This window comes from Taudactylus pleione, unplaced genomic scaffold (genome assembly GCF_031769625.1).
Source record: "Taudactylus pleione unplaced genomic scaffold, aTauple2 ptg000085l, whole genome shotgun sequence".
Taxonomy (NCBI): Eukaryota; Metazoa; Chordata; class Amphibia; order Anura; family Myobatrachidae; genus Taudactylus; species Taudactylus pleione.
The window spans coordinates 11,317,624-11,336,421 of NW_028284487.1; the positions used below are offsets into that span (position 1 = coordinate 11,317,624).

General features: G+C 35.8%; 8 non-coding genes across 8 annotated transcripts; all 8 read left to right on the top strand.

The window, feature by feature from the left end:
- Positions 1–1,449: 1,449 nt before the first annotated feature.
- TRNAI-AAU (transfer RNA isoleucine (anticodon AAU)) lies at positions 1,450–1,523 on the top strand. Its single transcript has one exon. It is a non-coding gene; the product is annotated as a tRNA-Ile (tRNA).
- Positions 1,524–2,331: 808 nt separating this feature from the next.
- Positions 2,332–2,405, top strand: TRNAI-AAU (transfer RNA isoleucine (anticodon AAU)). The gene has a single exon. It is a non-coding gene; the product is annotated as a tRNA-Ile (tRNA).
- An 808-nt stretch (positions 2,406–3,213) lies between these two features.
- TRNAI-AAU (transfer RNA isoleucine (anticodon AAU)) lies at positions 3,214–3,287 on the top strand. Its single transcript has one exon. It is a non-coding gene; the product is annotated as a tRNA-Ile (tRNA).
- An 808-nt stretch (positions 3,288–4,095) lies between these two features.
- TRNAI-AAU (transfer RNA isoleucine (anticodon AAU)) lies at positions 4,096–4,169 on the top strand. Its single transcript has one exon. It is a non-coding gene; the product is annotated as a tRNA-Ile (tRNA).
- A 1,690-nt stretch (positions 4,170–5,859) lies between these two features.
- TRNAI-AAU (transfer RNA isoleucine (anticodon AAU)) lies at positions 5,860–5,933 on the top strand. Its single transcript has one exon. It is a non-coding gene; the product is annotated as a tRNA-Ile (tRNA).
- Positions 5,934–9,387: 3,454 nt separating this feature from the next.
- On the top strand, positions 9,388–9,461 carry TRNAI-AAU (transfer RNA isoleucine (anticodon AAU)). The gene has a single exon. It is a non-coding gene; the product is annotated as a tRNA-Ile (tRNA).
- Positions 9,462–10,269: 808 nt separating this feature from the next.
- Positions 10,270–10,343, top strand: TRNAI-AAU (transfer RNA isoleucine (anticodon AAU)). Its single transcript has one exon. It is a non-coding gene; the product is annotated as a tRNA-Ile (tRNA).
- Positions 10,344–16,439: 6,096 nt separating this feature from the next.
- TRNAI-AAU (transfer RNA isoleucine (anticodon AAU)) lies at positions 16,440–16,513 on the top strand. Its single transcript has one exon. It is a non-coding gene; the product is annotated as a tRNA-Ile (tRNA).
- The last annotated feature ends 2,285 nt before the right edge of the window (positions 16,514–18,798 follow it).

Sequence of the window (18,798 nt, forward strand, 5' to 3'; positions counted from 1 at the left end):
ATATAGCAATATGGCAAATCTAAGAAATGCTATGGCAAATTAATCAATCAGGACATTTATTTGGTGATTGAATCTACTATGGGGGACTAAGTTTTAAGAAGAGAAGAAGAACAGACCTTTACTCTCATTAGTGCACACTGAAGAAGAAAATTCTTAAAACCAGAATATCTTAAAACCATAGCACAAGTGATGGATCACTGCATTCTTATTGCAACTTTTCCTATTTCCAAATGTTTGACAAACATCTCTCCAGTTGAAAACTGATTTGAAACAGCTTCAAAATTAGTTTGGAGTAAAAAAACCACTGAAGATGATGGGATTTATACAAAGTTTAAATATAGATAAGCTATCCTAAAATTCAACTTTAAGGAAATTGAACAAAGTTAGGTCCCACCAAGATTTGAAATCAGATTACTGGATTCAAAGTCCAAAGTGCTCACCATTACACCATGGAACCCATTATTAGAGAGTCTTCCTCTACTCAATATTGCTGATCTTTGAAATACTGAATGTTCTCCTGTTTTAGGTACATTTGGCATTTATGAGTTTGCTGATGTTTTTATGTTTGGCCGGTTAGCTCATTTGCTAAGAGCGTTGTGCTAATAACGCCAAGGTCATGTGTTCGATCCCCATACGGGCCATGTGCTTTTTCTTGTTGTCCTACAAGAAATGCCAAGAAGGGATTTTATCCAGCGGCAAAGTGCATGAAGTGTGGGATGAATGCATTGGCTACAGTTAGCAGCCCTTGAAACTTGCTAGAGAACATCATAGACACATACAAAACAGAGAATTTTTACATCCATGTTAGGAATAAACAAAAATGTCATCCTTTGGCTGATGCAGCATTTCTCTATATGGCATACATAGAAAACTTTTTCTCAAATATAGCAATATGGCAAATCTAAGAAATGCTAAGGCTAATTAATCAATCAGGACATTTATTTGGTGATTGAATCTACTATGGGGGACTAAGTTTTAAGAAGAGAAGAAGAACAGACCTTTACTCTCATTAGTGCACACTGAAGAAGAAAATTCTTAAAACCAGAATATCTTAAAACCATAGCACAAGTGATGGATCACTGCATTCTTATTGCAACTTTTCCTATTTCCAAATGTTTGACAAACATCTCTCCAGTTGAAAACTGATTTGAAACAGCTTCAAAATTAGTTTGGAGTAAAAAAACCACTGAAGATGATGGGATTTATACAAAGTTTAAATATAGATAAGCTATCCTAAAATTCAACTTTAAGGAAATTGAACAAAGTTAGGTCCCACCAAGATTTGAAATCAGATTACTGGATTCAAAGTCCAAAGTGCTCACCATTACACCATGGAACCCATTATTAGAGAGTCTTCCTCTACTCAATATTGCTGATCTTTGAAATACTGAATGTTCTCCTGTTTTAGGTACATTTGGCATTTTTGTGTTTGCTGATGCTTTTATGTTTGGCCGGTTAGCTCAGTTGGTTAGAGCGTGGTGCTAATAACGCCAAGGTCATGTGTTCGATCCCCATACAGGCCATGTGATTTTTATTGTTGTCCTACAAGAAATGCCAAGAAGGGATTTTATCCAGCGGCAAAGTGCATGAAGTGTGGGATGAATGCATTGGCTACAGTTAGCAGCCCTTGAAACTTGCTAGAGAACATCATAGACACATACAAAACAGAGAATTTTTAAATCCATGTTAGGAATAAACAAAAATGTCATCCTTTGGCTGATGCAGCATTTCTCTATATGGCATACATAGAAAACTTATTCTCAAATATAGCAATATGGCAAATCTAAGAAATGCTAAGGCAAATTAATCAATCAGGACATTTATTTGGTGATTGAATCTACTATGGGGGACTAAGTTTTAAGACGAGAAGAAGAACAGACCTTTACTCTCATTAGTGCACACTGAAGAAGAAAATTCTTAAAACCAGAATATCTTAAAACCATAGCACAAGTGATGGATCACTGCATTCTTATTGCAACTTTTCCTATTTCCAAATGTTTGACAAACATCTCTCCAGTTGAAAACTGATTTGAAACATTTTCAAAATTAGTTTGGAGTAAAGAAACCACTGAAGATGATGGGATTTATACAAAGTTTAAATATAGATAAGCTATCCTAAAATTCAACTTTAAGCAAATTGAACAAAGTTAGGTCCCACCAAGATTTGAAATCAGATTACTGGATTCAAAGTCCAAAGTGCTCACCATTACACCATGGAACCCATTATTAGAGAGTCTTCCTCTACTCAATATTGCTGATCTTTGAAATACTGAATGTTCTCCTGTTTTAGGTACATTTGGCATTTTTGTGTTTGCTGATGCTTTTATGTTTGGCCGGTTAGCTCAGTTGGTTAGAGCGTGGTGCTAATAACGCCAAGGTCATGTGTTCGATCCCCATACGGGCCATGTGCTTTTTCTTGTTGTCCTACAAGAAATGCCAAGAAGGGATTTTATCCAGCGGCAAAGTGCATGAAGTGTGGGATGAATGCATTGGCTACAGTTAGCAGCCCTTGAAACTTGCTAGAGAACATCATAGACACATACAAAACAGAGAATTTTTAAATCCATGTTAGGAATAAACAAAAATGTCATCCTTTGGCTGATGCAGCATTTCTCTATATGGCATACATAGAAAACTTTTTCTCAAATATAGCAATATGGCAAATCTAAGAAATGCTAAGGCTAATTAATCAATCAGGACATTTAATTGGTGATTGAATCTACTATGGGGGACTAAGTTTTAAGAAGAGTAGAAGAACAGACCTTTACTCTCATTAGTGCACACTGAAGAAGAAAATTCTTAAAACCAGAATATCTTAAAACCATAGCACAAGTGATGGATCACTGCATTCTTATTGCAACTTTTCCTATTTCCAAATGTTTGACAAACATCTCTCCAGTTGAAAACTGATTTGAAACAGCTTCAAAATTAGTTTGGAGTAAAAAAACCACTGAAGATGATGGGATTTATACAAAGTTTAAATATAGATAAGCTATCCTAAAATTCAACTTTAAGCAAATTGAACAAAGTTAGGTCCCACCAAGATTTGAAATCAGATTACTGGATTCAAAGTCCAAAGTGCTCACCATCACACCATGGAACCCATTATTAGAGAGTCTTCCTCTACTCAATATTGCTGATCTTTGAAATACTGAATGTTCTCCTGTTTTAGGTACATTTGGCATTTTTGTGTTTGCTGATGCTTTTATGTTTGGCCGGTTAGCTCAGTTGGTTAGAGCGTGGTGCTAATAACGCCAAGGTCATGTGTTCGATCCCCATATGGGCCATGTGCTTTTTCTTGTTGTCCTACAAGAAATGCCAAGAAGGGATTTTATCCAGCGGCAAAGTGCATGAAGTGTGGGATGAATGCATTGGCTACAGTTAGCAGCCCTTGAAACTTGCTAGAGAACATCATAGACACATACAAAACAGAGAATTTTTAAATCCATGTTAGGAATAAACAAAAATGTCATCCTTTGGCTGATGCAGCATTTCTCTATATGGCATACATAGAAAACTTTTTCTCAAATATAGCAATATGGCAAATCTAAGAAATGCTAAGGCTAATTAATCAATCAGGACATTTAATTGGTGATTGAATCTACTATGGGGGACTAAGTTTTAAGAAGAGAAGAAGAACAGACCTTTACTCTCATTAGTGCACACTGAAGAAGAAAATTCTTAAAACCAGAATATCTTAAAACCATAGCACAAGTGATGGATCACTGCATTCTTATTGCAACTTTTCCTATTTCCAAATGTTTGACAAACATCTCTCCAGTTGAAAACTGATTTGAAACAGCTTCAAAATTAGTTTGGAGTAAAAAAACCACTGAAGATGATGGGATTTATACAAAGTTTAAATATAGATAAGCTATCCTAAAATTCAACTTTAAGCAAATTGAACAAAGTTAGGTCCCACCAAGATTTGAAATCAGATTACTGGATTCAAAGTCCAAAGTGCTCACCATCACACCATGGAACCCATTATTAGAGAGTCTTCCTCTACTCAATATTGCTGATCTTTGAAATACTGAATGTTCTCCTGTTTTAGGTACATTTGGCATTTTTGTGTTTGCTGATGCTTTTATGTTTGGCCGGTTAGCTCAGTTGGTTAGAGTGTGGTGCTAATAACGCCAAGGTCATGTGTTCGATCCCCATACGGGCCATGTGCTTTTTCTTGTTGTCCTACAAGAAATGCCAAGAAGGGATTTTATCCAGCGGCAAAGTGCATGAAGTGTGGGATGAATGCATTGGCTACAGTTAGCAGCCCTTGAAACTTGCTAGAGAACATCATAGACACATACAAAACAGAGAATTTTTAAATCGATGTTAGGAATAAACAAAAATGTCATCCTTTGGCTGATGCAGCATTTCTCTATATGGCATACATAGAAAACTTTTTCTCAAATATAGCAATATGGCAAATCTAAGAAATGCTATGGCAAATTAATCAATCAGGACATTTATTTGGTGATTGAATCTACTATGGGGGACTAAGTTTTAAGAAGAGAAGAAGAACAGACCTTTACTCTCATTAGTGCACACTGAAGAAGAAAATTCTTAAAACCAGAATATCTTAAAACCATAGCACAAGTGATGGATCACTGCATTCTTATTGCAACTTTTCCTATTTCCAAATGTTTGACAAACATCTCTCCAGTTGAAAACTGATTTGAAACAGCTTCAAAATTAGTTTGGAGTAAAAAAACCACTGAAGATGATGGGATTTATACAAAGTTTAAATATAGATAAGCTATCCTAAAATTCAACTTTAAGGAAATTGAACAAAGTTAGGTCCCACCAAGATTTGAAATCAGATTACTGGATTCAAAGTCCAAAGTGCTCACCATTACACCATGGAACCCATTATTAGAGAGTCTTCCTCTACTCAATATTGCTGATCTTTGAAATACTGAATGTTCTCCTGTTTTAGGTACATTTGGCATTTATGAGTTTGCTGATGTTTTTATGTTTGGCCGGTTAGCTCATTTGCTAAGAGCGTTGTGCTAATAACGCCAAGGTCATGTGTTCGATCCCCATACGGGCCATGTGCTTTTTCTTGTTGTCCTACAAGAAATGCCAAGAAGGGATTTTATCCAGCGGCAAAGTGCATGAAGTGTGGGATGAATGCATTGGCTACAGTTAGCAGCCCTTGAAACTTGCTAGAGAACATCATAGACACATACAAAACAGAGAATTTTTACATCCATGTTAGGAATAAACAAAAATGTCATCCTTTGGCTGATGCAGCATTTCTCTATATGGCATACATAGAAAACTTTTTCTCAAATATAGCAATATGGCAAATCTAAGAAATGCTAAGGCTAATTAATCAATCAGGACATTTATTTGGTGATTGAATCTACTATGGGGGACTAAGTTTTAAGAAGAGAAGAAGAACAGACCTTTACTCTCATTAGTGCACACTGAAGAAGAAAATTCTTAAAACCAGAATATCTTAAAACCATAGCACAAGTGATGGATCACTGCATTCTTATTGCAACTTTTCCTATTTCCAAATGTTTGACAAACATCTCTCCAGTTGAAAACTGATTTGAAACAGCTTCAAAATTAGTTTGGAGTAAAAAAACCACTGAAGATGATGGGATTTATACAAAGTTTAAATATAGATAAGCTATCCTAAAATTCAACTTTAAGGAAATTGAACAAAGTTAGGTCCCACCAAGATTTGAAATCAGATTACTGGATTCAAAGTCCAAAGTGCTCACCATTACACCATGGAACCCATTATTAGAGAGTCTTCCTCTACTCAATATTGCTGATCTTTGAAATACTGAATGTTCTCCTGTTTTAGGTACATTTGGCATTTTTGTGTTTGCTGATGCTTTTATGTTTGGCCGGTTAGCTCAGTTGGTTAGAGCGTGGTGCTAATAACGCCAAGGTCATGTGTTCGATCCCCATACGGGCCGTGTGCTTTTTCTTGTTGTCCTACAAGAAATGCCAAGAAGGGATTTTATCCAGCGGCAAAGTGCATGAAGTGTGGGATGAATGCATTGGCTACAGTTAGCAGCCCTTGAAACTTGCTAGAGAACATCATAGACACATACAAAACAGAGAATTTTTAAATCCATGTTAGGAATAAACAAAAATGTCATCCTTTGGCTGATGCAGCATTTCTCTATATGGCATACATAGAAAACTTTTTCTCAAATATAGCAATATGGCAAATCTAAGAAATGCTAAGGCTAATTAATCAATCAGGACATTTAATTGGTGATTGAATCTACTATGGGGGACTAAGTTTTAAGAAGAGAAGAAGAACAGACCTTTACTCTCATTAGTGCACACTGAAGAAGAAAATTCTTAAAACCAGAATATCTTAAAACCATAGCACAAGTGATGGATCACTGCATTCTTATTGCAACTTTTCCTATTTCCAAATGTTTGACAAACATCTCTCCAGTTGAAAACTGATTTGAAACAGCTTCAAAATTAGTTTGGAGTAAAAAAACCACTGAAGATGATGGGATTTATACAAAGTTTAAATATAGATAAGCTATCCTAAAATTCAACTTTAAGCAAATTGAACAAAGTTAGGTCCCACCAAGATTTGAAATCAGATTACTGGATTCAAAGTCCAAAGTACTCACCATCACACCATGGAACCCATTATTAGAGAGTCTTCCTCTACTCAATATTGCTGATCTTTGAAATACTGAATGTTCTCCTGTTTTAGGTACATTTGGCATTTTTGTGTTTGCTGATGCTTTTATGTTTGGCCGGTTAGCTCAGTTGGTTAGAGTGTGGTGCTAATAACGCCAAGGTCATGTGTTCGATCCCCATATGGGCCATGTGCTTTTTCTTGTTGTCCTACAAGAAATGCCAAGAAGGGATTTTATCCAGCGGCAAAGTGCATGAAGTGTGGGATGAATGCATTGGCTACAGTTAGCAGCCCTTGAAACTTGCTAGAGAACATCATAGACACATACAAAACAGAGAATTTTTAAATCCATGTTAGGAATAAACAAAAATGTCATCCTTTGGCTGATGCAGCATTTCTCTATATGGCATACATAGAAAACTTTTTCTCAAATATAGCAATATGGCAAATCTAAGAAATGCTAAGGCTAATTAATCAATCAGGACATTTAATTGGTGATTGAATCTACTATGGGGGACTAAGTTTTAAGAAGAGAAGAAGAACAGACCTTTACTCTCATTAGTGCACACTGAAGAAGAAAATTCTTAAAACCAGAATATCTTAAAACCATAGCACAAGTGATGGATCACTGCATTCTTATTGCAACTTTTCCTATTTCCAAATGTTTGACAAACATCTCTCCAGTTGAAAACTGATTTGAAACAGCTTCAAAATTAGTTTGGAGTAAAAAAACCACTGAAGATGATGGGATTTATACAAAGTTTAAATATAGATAAGCTATCCTAAAATTCAACTTTAAGCAAATTGAACAAAGTTAGGTCCCACCAAGATTTGAAATCAGATTACTGGATTCAAAGTCCAAAGTGCTCACCATCACACCATGGAACCCATTATTAGAGAGTCTTCCTCTACTCAATATTGCTGATCTTTGAAATACTGAATGTTCTCCTGTTTTAGGTACATTTGGCATTTTTGTGTTTGCTGATGCTTTTATGTTTGGCCGGTTAGCTCAGTTGGTTAGAGTGTGGTGCTAATAACGCCAAGGTCATGTGTTCGGTCCCCATATGGGCCATGTGCTTTTTCTTGTTGTCCTACAAGAAATGCCAAGAAGGGATTTTATCCAGCGGCAAAGTGCATGAAGTGTGGGATGAATGCATTGGCTACAGTTAGCAGCCCTTGAAACTTGCTAGAGAACATCATAGACACATACAAAACAGAGAATTTTTAAATCGATGTTAGGAATAAACAAAAATGTCATCCTTTGGCTGATGCAGCATTTCTCTATATGGCATACATAGAAAACTTTTTCTCAAATATAGCAATATGGCAAATCTAAGAAATGCTATGGCAAATTAATCAATCAGGACATTTATTTGGTGATTGAATCTACTATGGGGGACTAAGTTTTAAGAAGAGAAGAAGAACAGACCTTTACTCTCATTAGTGCACACTGAAGAAGAAAATTCTTAAAACCAGAATATCTTAAAACCATAGCACAAGTGATGGATCACTGCATTCTTATTGCAACTTTTCCTATTTCCAAATGTTTGACAAACATCTCTCCAGTTGAAAACTGATTTGAAACAGCTTCAAAATTAGTTTGGAGTAAAAAAACCACTGAAGATGATGGGATTTATACAAAGTTTAAATATAGATAAGCTATCCTAAAATTCAACTTTAAGGAAATTGAACAAAGTTAGGTCCCACCAAGATTTGAAATCAGATTACTGGATTCAAAGTCCAAAGTGCTCACCATTACACCATGGAACCCATTATTAGAGAGTCTTCCTCTACTCAATATTGCTGATCTTTGAAATACTGAATGTTCTCCTGTTTTAGGTACATTTGGCATTTATGAGTTTGCTGATGTTTTTATGTTTGGCCGGTTAGCTCATTTGCTAAGAGCGTTGTGCTAATAACGCCAAGGTCATGTGTTCGATCCCCATACGGGCCATGTGCTTTTTCTTGTTGTCCTACAAGAAATGCCAAGAAGGGATTTTATCCAGCGGCAAAGTGCATGAAGTGTGGGATGAATGCATTGGCTACAGTTAGCAGCCCTTGAAACTTGCTAGAGAACATCATAGACACATACAAAACAGAGAATTTTTACATCCATGTTAGGAATAAACAAAAATGTCATCCTTTGGCTGATGCAGCATTTCTCTATATGGCATACATAGAAAACTTTTTCTCAAATATAGCAATATGGCAAATCTAAGAAATGCTAAGGCTAATTAATCAATCAGGACATTTATTTGGTGATTGAATCTACTATGGGGGACTAAGTTTTAAGAAGAGAAGAAGAACAGACCTTTACTCTCATTAGTGCACACTGAAGAAGAAAATTCTTAAAACCAGAATATCTTAAAACCATAGCACAAGTGATGGATCACTGCATTCTTATTGCAACTTTTCCTATTTCCAAATGTTTGACAAACATCTCTCCAGTTGAAAACTGATTTGAAACAGCTTCAAAATTAGTTTGGAGTAAAAAAACCACTGAAGATGATGGGATTTATACAAAGTTTAAATATAGATAAGCTATCCTAAAATTCAACTTTAAGGAAATTGAACAAAGTTAGGTCCCACCAAGATTTGAAATCAGATTACTGGATTCAAAGTCCAAAGTGCTCACCATTACACCATGGAACCCATTATTAGAGAGTCTTCCTCTACTCAATATTGCTGATCTTTGAAATACTGAATGTTCTCCTGTTTTAGGTACATTTGGCATTTTTGTGTTTGCTGATGCTTTTATGTTTGGCCGGTTAGCTCAGTTGGTTAGAGCGTGGTGCTAATAACGCCAAGGTCATGTGTTCGATCCCCATACAGGCCATGTGATTTTTATTGTTGTCCTACAAGAAATGCCAAGAAGGGATTTTATCCAGCGGCAAAGTGCATGAAGTGTGGGATGAATGCATTGGCTACAGTTAGCAGCCCTTGAAACTTGCTAGAGAACATCATAGACACATACAAAACAGAGAATTTTTAAATCCATGTTAGGAATAAACAAAAATGTCATCCTTTGGCTGATGCAGCATTTCTCTATATGGCATACATAGAAAACTTTTTCTCAAATATAGCAATATGGCAAATCTAAGAAATGCTAAGGCTAATTAATCAATCAGGACATTTAATTGGTGATTGAATCTACTATGGGGGACTAAGTTTTAAGAAGAGAAGAAGAACAGACCTTTACTCTCATTAGTGCACACTGAAGAAGAAAATTCTTAAAACCAGAATATCTTAAAACCATAGCACAAGTGATGGATCACTGCATTCTTATTGCAACTTTTCCTATTTCCAAATGTTTGACAAACATCTCTCCAGTTGAAAACTGATTTGAAACAGCTTCAAAATTAGTTTGGAGTAAAAAAACCACTGAAGATGATGGGATTTATACAAAGTTTAAATATAGATAAGCTATCCTAAAATTCAACTTTAAGCAAATTGAACAAAGTTAGGTCCCACCAAGATTTGAAATCAGATTACTGGATTCAAAGTCCAAAGTGCTCACCATCACACCATGGAACCCATTATTAGAGAGTCTTCCTCTACTCAATATTGCTGATCTTTGAAATACTGAATGTTCTCCTGTTTTAGGTACATTTGGCATTTTTGTGTTTGCTGATGCTTTTATGTTTGGCCGGTTAGCTCAGTTGGTTAGAGTGTGGTGCTAATAACGCCAAGGTCATGTGTTCGATCCCCATACGGGCCATGTGCTTTTTCTTGTTGTCCTACAAGAAATGCCAAGAAGGGATTTTATCCAGCGGCAAAGTGCATGAAGTGTGGGATGAATGCATTGGCTACAGTTAGCAGCCCTTGAAACTTGCTAGAGAACATCATAGACACATACAAAACAGAGAATTTTTAAATCGATGTTAGGAATAAACAAAAATGTCATCCTTTGGCTGATGCAGCATTTCTCTATATGGCATACATAGAAAACTTTTTCTCAAATATAGCAATATGGCAAATCTAAGAAATGCTATGGCAAATTAATCAATCAGGACATTTATTTGGTGATTGAATCTACTATGGGGGACTAAGTTTTAAGAAGAGAAGAAGAACAGACCTTTACTCTCATTAGTGCACACTGAAGAAGAAAATTCTTAAAACCAGAATATCTTAAAACCATAGCACAAGTGATGGATCACTGCATTCTTATTGCAACTTTTCCTATTTCCAAATGTTTGACAAACATCTCTCCAGTTGAAAACTGATTTGAAACAGCTTCAAAATTAGTTTGGAGTAAAAAAACCACTGAAGATGATGGGATTTATACAAAGTTTAAATATAGATAAGCTATCCTAAAATTCAACTTTAAGGAAATTGAACAAAGTTAGGTCCCACCAAGATTTGAAATCAGATTACTGGATTCAAAGTCCAAAGTGCTCACCATTACACCATGGAACCCATTATTAGAGAGTCTTCCTCTACTCAATATTGCTGATCTTTGAAATACTGAATGTTCTCCTGTTTTAGGTACATTTGGCATTTATGAGTTTGCTGATGTTTTTATGTTTGGCCGGTTAGCTCATTTGCTAAGAGCGTTGTGCTAATAACGCCAAGGTCATGTGTTCGATCCCCATACGGGCCATGTGCTTTTTCTTGTTGTCCTACAAGAAATGCCAAGAAGGGATTTTATCCAGCGGCAAAGTGCATGAAGTGTGGGATGAATGCATTGGCTACAGTTAGCAGCCCTTGAAACTTGCTAGAGAACATCATAGACACATACAAAACAGAGAATTTTTACATCCATGTTAGGAATAAACAAAAATGTCATCCTTTGGCTGATGCAGCATTTCTCTATATGGCATACATAGAAAACTTTTTCTCAAATATAGCAATATGGCAAATCTAAGAAATGCTAAGGCTAATTAATCAATCAGGACATTTATTTGGTGATTGAATCTACTATGGGGGACTAAGTTTTAAGAAGAGAAGAAGAACAGACCTTTACTCTCATTAGTGCACACTGAAGAAGAAAATTCTTAAAACCAGAATATCTTAAAACCATAGCACAAGTGATGGATCACTGCATTCTTATTGCAACTTTTCCTATTTCCAAATGTTTGACAAACATCTCTCCAGTTGAAAACTGATTTGAAACAGCTTCAAAATTAGTTTGGAGTAAAAAAACCACTGAAGATGATGGGATTTATACAAAGTTTAAATATAGATAAGCTATCCTAAAATTCAACTTTAAGGAAATTGAACAAAGTTAGGTCCCACCAAGATTTGAAATCAGATTACTGGATTCAAAGTCCAAAGTGCTCACCATTACACCATGGAACCCATTATTAGAGAGTCTTCCTCTACTCAATATTGCTGATCTTTGAAATACTGAATGTTCTCCTGTTTTAGGTACATTTGGCATTTTTGTGTTTGCTGATGCTTTTATGTTTGGCCGGTTAGCTCAGTTGGTTAGAGCGTGGTGCTAATAACGCCAAGGTCATGTGTTCGATCCCCATAAGGGCCGTGTGCTTTTTCTTGTTGTCCTACAAGAAATGCCAAGAAGGGATTTTATCCAGCGGCAAAGTGCATGAAGTGTGGGATGAATGCATTGGCTACAGTTAGCAGCCCTTGAAACTTGCTAGAGAACATCATAGACACATACAAAACAGAGAATTTTTAAATCCATGTTAGGAATAAACAAAAATGTCATCCTTTGGCTGATGCAGCATTTCTCTATATGGCATACATAGAAAACTTTTTCTCAAATATAGCAATATGGCAAATCTAAGAAATGCTAAGGCTAATTAATCAATCAGGACATTTAATTGGTGATTGAATCTACTATGGGGGACTAAGTTTTAAGAAGAGAAGAAGAACAGACCTTTACTCTCATTAGTGCACACTGAAGAAGAAAATTCTTAAAACCAGAATATCTTAAAACCATAGCACAAGTGATGGATCACTGCATTCTTATTGCAACTTTTCCTATTTCCAAATGTTTGACAAACATCTCTCCAGTTGAAAACTGATTTGAAACAGCTTCAAAATTAGTTTGGAGTAAAAAAACCACTGAAGATGATGGGATTTATACAAAGTTTAAATATAGATAAGCTATCCTAAAATTCAACTTTAAGGAAATTGAACAAAGTTAGGTCCCACCAAGATTTGAAATCAGATTACTGGATTCAAAGTCCAAAGTGCTCACCATTACACCATGGAACCCATTATTAGAGAGTCTTCCTCTACTCAATATTGCTGATCTTTGAAATACTGAATGTTCTCCTGTTTTAGGTACATTTGGCATTTATGAGTTTGCTGATGTTTTTATGTTTGGCCGGTTAGCTCAGTTGGTTAGAGCGTTGTGCAAATAATGCCAAGGTCATGTGTTCGATCCCCATATGGGCCATGTGCTTTTTCTTGTTGTCCTACAAGAAATGCCAAGAAGGGATTTTATCCAGCGGCAAAGTGCATGAAGTGTGGGATGAATGCATTGGCTACAGTTAGCAGCCCTTGAAACTTGCAAGAGAACATCATAGACACATACAAAACAGAGAGTTTTTTAATCCATGTTAGGAATAAACAAAAATGTCATCCTTTGGCTGATGCAGCATTTCTCTATATGGCATACATAGAAAACTTTTTCTCAAATATAGCAATATGGCAAATCTAAGAAATGCTATGGCAAATTAATCAATCAGGACATTTATTTGGTGATTGAATCTACTATGGGGGACTAAGTTTTAAGAAGAGAAGAAGAACAGACCTTTACTCTCATTAGTGCACACTGAAGAAGAAAATTCTTAAAACCAGAATATCTTAAAACCATAGCACAAGTGATGGATCACTGCATTCTTATTGCAACTTTTCCTATTTCCAAATGTTTGACAAACATCTCTCCAGTTGAAAACTGATTTGAAACAGCTTCAAAATTAGTTTGGAGTAAAAAAACCACTGAAGATGATGGGATTTATACAAAGTTTAAATATAGATAAGCTATCCTAAAATTCAACTTTAAGGAAATTGAACAAAGTTAGGTCCCACCAAGATTTGAAATCAGATTACTGGATTCAAAGTCCAAAGTGCTCACCATTACACCATGGAACCCATTATTAGAGAGTCTTCCTCTACTCAATATTGCTGATCTTTGAAATACTGAATGTTCTCCTGTTTTAGGTACATTTGGCATTTTTGTGTTTGCTGATGCTTTTATGTTTGGCAGGTTAGCTCAGTTGGTTAGAGCGTGGTGCTAATAACGCCAAGGTCATGTGTTCGATCCCCATACGGGCAATGTGCGTTTTCTTGTTGTCCTACAAGAAATGCCAAGAAGGGATTTTATCCAGCTGCAAAGTGCATGAAGTGTGGGATGAATGCATTGGCTACAGTTAGCAGCCCTTGAAACTTGCTAGAGAACATCATAGACACATACAAAACAGAGAATTTTTAAATCCATGTTAGGAATAAACAAAAATGTCATCCTTTGGCTGATGCAGCATTTCTCTATATGGCATACATAGAAAACTTTTTCTCAAATATAGCAATATGGCAAAACTAAGAAATGCTAAGGCAAATTAATCAATCAGGACATTTTTTTGGTGATTGAATCTACTATGGGGGACTAAGTTTTAAGAAGAGAAGAAGAACAGACCTTTACTCTCATTAGTGCACACTGAAGAAGAAAATTCTTAAAACCAGAATATCTTAAAACCATAGCACAAGTGATGGATCACTGCATTCTTATTGCCTTTTCCTATTTCCAAATGTTTGACAAACATCTCTCCAGTTGAAAACTGATTTGAAACAGTTTCAAAATTAGTTTGGAGTAAAGAAACCACTGAAGATGATGGGATTTATACAAAGTTTAAATATAGATAAGCTATCCTAAAATTCAATTTTAAGGAAATTGAACAAAGTTAGGTCCCACCAAGATTTGAAATCAGATTACTGGATTTAAAGTCCAAAGTGCTCACTATTACACCATGGAACCCATTATTAGAGAGTCTTCCTCTACTCAATATTGCTGATCTTTGAAATACTGAATGTTCTCCTGTTTTAGGTACATTTGGTATTTTTGTGTTTGCTGATTCTTTTATGTTTGGCAGGTTAGCTCAGTTGGTTAGAGCATGGTGCTAATAACGCCAAGGTCATGTGTTCGATCCCCATACTGGCAATGTGCTTTTTCTTGTTGTCCTACAAGAAATGCCAAGAAGGGATTTTATCCAGCGGCAAAGTGCATGAAGTGTGGCATGAATGCATTGGCTACAGTAAGCAGCCCTTGAAACTTGCTAGAGAACATCATAGACACATACAAAACAGAGAATTTTTAAATCCATGTTAGGAATAAACAAAAATGTAATCCTTTGGCTGATGCAGCATTTCTCTATATGGCATACATAGAAAACTTTTTCTCAAATATAGCAATATGGCAAATCTAAGAAATGCTATGGCAAATTAATCAATCAAGACATTTATTTGGTGATTGAATCTACTATGGGGGACTAAGTTTTAAGAAGAGAAGAAGAACAGACCTTTACTCTCATTAGTGCACACTGAAGAAGAAAATTCTTAAAACCAGAATATCTTAAAACCATAGCACAAGTGATGGATCACTGCATTCTTATTGCCTTTTCCTATTTCCAAATGTTTGACAAACATCTCTCCAGTTGAAAACTGATTTGAAACAGTTTCAAAATTAGTTTGGAGTAAAGAAACCACTGAAGATGATGGGATTTATACAAAGTTTAAATATAGATAAGCTATCCTAAAATTCAACTTTAAGGAAATTGAACAAAGTTAGGTCCCACCAAGATTTGAAATCAGATTACTGGATTCAAAGTTCAAAGTGCTCACCATTACACCATGGAACCCATTATTAGAGAGTCTTCCTCTACTCAATATTGCTGATCTTTGAAATACTGAATGTTCTCCTGTTTTAGGTACATTTGGCATTTTTGAGTTTGCTGATGCTTTTATGTTTGGCCGGTTAGCTCAGTTTGTTAGAGCGTGGAGCTAATAAAGCCAAGGTCATGTGTTTGATCCCCATACGGGCCATGTGCTTTTTCTTGTTGTCCTACAAGAAATGCCAAGAAGGGATTTTATCCAGCGGCAAAGTGCATGAAGTGTGGGATGAATGCATTGGCTACAGTTAGCAGCCCTTGAAACTTGCTAGAGAACATCATAGACACATACAAAACAGAGAATTTTTAAATCCATGTTAGGAATAAACAAAAATGTCATCCTTTGGCTGATGCAGCATTTCTCTATATGGCATACATAGAAAACTTTTTCTCAAATATAGCAATATGGCAAATCTAAGAAATGCTAAGGCAAATTAATCAATCAGGACATTTATTTGGTGATTGAATCTACTATGGGGGACTAAGTTTTAAGAAGAGAAGAAGAACAGACCTTTACTCTCATTAGTGCACACTGAAGAAGAAAATTCTTAAAACCAGAATATCTTAAAACCATAGCACAAGTGATGGATCACTGCATTCTTATTGCAACTTTTCCTATTTTCAAATGTTTGACAAACATCTCTCCAGTTGAAAACTGATTTGAAACAGTTTCAAAATTAGTTTGGAGTAAAGAAACCACTAAAGATGATGGGATTTATACAAAGTTTAAATATAGATAAGCTATCCTAAAATTCAACTTTAAGCAAATTGAACAAAGTTAGGTCCCACCAAGATTTGAAATCAGATTACTGGATTCAAAGTCCAAAGTGCTCACCATTACACCATGGAACCCATTATTAGAGAGTCTTCCTCTACTCAATATTGCTGATCTTTGAAATACTGAATGTTCTCCTGTTTTAGGTACATTTGGCATTTTTGTGTTTGCTGATGCTTTTATGTTTGGCCGGTTAGCTCAGTTGGTTAGAGCGTGGTGCTAATAACGCCAAGGTCATGTGTTCGATCCCCATACGGGCCATGTGCTTTTTCTTGTTGTCCTACAAGAAATGCCAAGAAGGGATTTTATCCAGCGGCAAAGTGCATGAAGTGTGGGATGAATGCATTGGCTACAGTTAGCAGCCCTTGAAACTTGCTAGAGAACATCATAGACACATACAAAACAGAGAATTTTTAAATCCATGTTAGGAATAAACAAAAATGTCATCCTTTGGCTGATGCAGCATTTCTCTATATGGCATACATAGAAAACTTTTTCTCAAATATAGCAATATGGCAAATCTAAGAAATGCTAAGGCTAATTAATCAATCAGGACATTTAATTGGTGATTGAATCTACTATGGGGGACTAAGTTTTAAGAAGAGTAGAAGAACAGACCTTTACTCTCATTAGTGCACACTGAAGAAGAAAATTCTTAAAACCAGAATATCTTAAAACCATAGCACAAGTGATGGATCACTGCATTCTTATTGCAACTTTTCCTATTTCCAAATGTTTGACAAACATCTCTCCAGTTGAAAACTGATTTGAAACAGCTTCAAAATTAGTTTGGAGTAAAAAAACCACTGAAGATGATGGGATTTATACAAAGTTTAAATATAGATAAGCTATCCTAAAATTCAACTTTAAGCAAATTGAACAAAGTTAGGTCCCACCAAGATTTGAAATCAGATTACTGGATTCAAAGTCCAAAGTGCTCACCATTACACCATGGAACCCATTATTAGAGAGTCTTCCTCTACTCAATATTGCTGATCTTTGAAATACTGAATGTTCTCCTGTTTTAGGTACATTTGGCATTTATGAGTTTGCTGATGTTTTTATGTTTGGCCGGTTAGCTCAGTTGGTTAGAGCGTTGTGCTAATAATGCCAAGGTCATGTGTTTGATCCCCATATGGGCCATGTGCTTTTTCTTGTTGTCCTACAAGAAATGCCAAGAAGGGATTTTATCCAGCGGCAAAGTGCATGAAGTGTGGGATGAATGCATTGGCTACAGTTAGCAGCCCTTGAAACTTGCAAGAGAACATCATAGACACATACAAAACAGAGAATTTTTTAATCCATGTTAGGAATAAACAAAAATGTCATCCTTTGGCTGATGCAGCATTTCTCTATATGGCATACATAGAAAACTTTTTCTCAAATATAGCAATATGGCAAATCTAAGAAATGCTATGGCAAATTAATCAATCAGGACATTTATTTGGTGATTGAATCTACTATGGGGGACTAAGTTTTAAGAAGAGAAGAAGAACAGACCTTTACTCTCATTAGTGCACACTGAAGAAGAAAATTCTTAAAACCAGAATATCTTAAAACCATAGCACAAGTGATGGATCACTGCATTCTTATTGCAACTTTTCCTATTTCCAAATGTTTGACAAACATCTCTCCAGTTGAAAACTGATTTGAAACAGCTTCAAAATTAGTTTGGAGTAAAAAAACCACTGAAGATGATGGGATTTATACAAAGTTTAAATATAGATAAGCTATCCTAAAATTCAACTTTAAGGAAATTGAACAAAGTTAGGTCCCACCAAGATTTGAAATCAGATTACTGGATTCAAAGTCCAAAGTGCTCACCATTACACCATGGAACCCATTATTAGAGAATCTTCCTCTACTCAATATTGCTGATCTTTGAAATACTGAATGTTCTCCTGTTTTAGGTACATTTGGCATTTTTGTGTTTGCTGATGCTTTTATGTTTGGCAGGTTAGCTCAGTTGGTTAGAGCGTGGTGCTAATAACGCCAAGGTCATGTGTTCGATCCCCATACGGGCAATGTGCTTTTCCTTGTTGTCCTACAAGAAATGCCAAGAAGGGATTTTATCCAGCTGCAAAGTGCATGAAGTGTGGGATGAATGCATTGGCTACAGTTAGCAGCCCTTGAAACTTGCTAGAGAACATCATAGACACATACAAAACAGAGAATTTTTAAATCCATGTTAGGAATAAACAAAAATGTCATCCTTTGGCTGATGCAGCATTTCTCTATATGGCATACATAGAAAACTTTTTCTCAAATATAGCAATATGGCAAAACTAAGAAATGCTAAGGCAAATTAATCAATCAGGACATTTTTTTGGTGATTGAATCTACTATGGGGGACTAAGTTTTAAGAAGAGAAGAAGAACAGACCTTTACTCTCATTAGTGCACACTGAAGAAGAAAATTCTTAAAACCAGAATATCTTAAAACCATAGCACAAGTGATGGATCACTGCATTCTTATTGCCTTTTCCTATTTCCAAATGTTTGACAAACATCTCTCCAGTTGAAAACTGATTTGAAACAGTTTCAAAA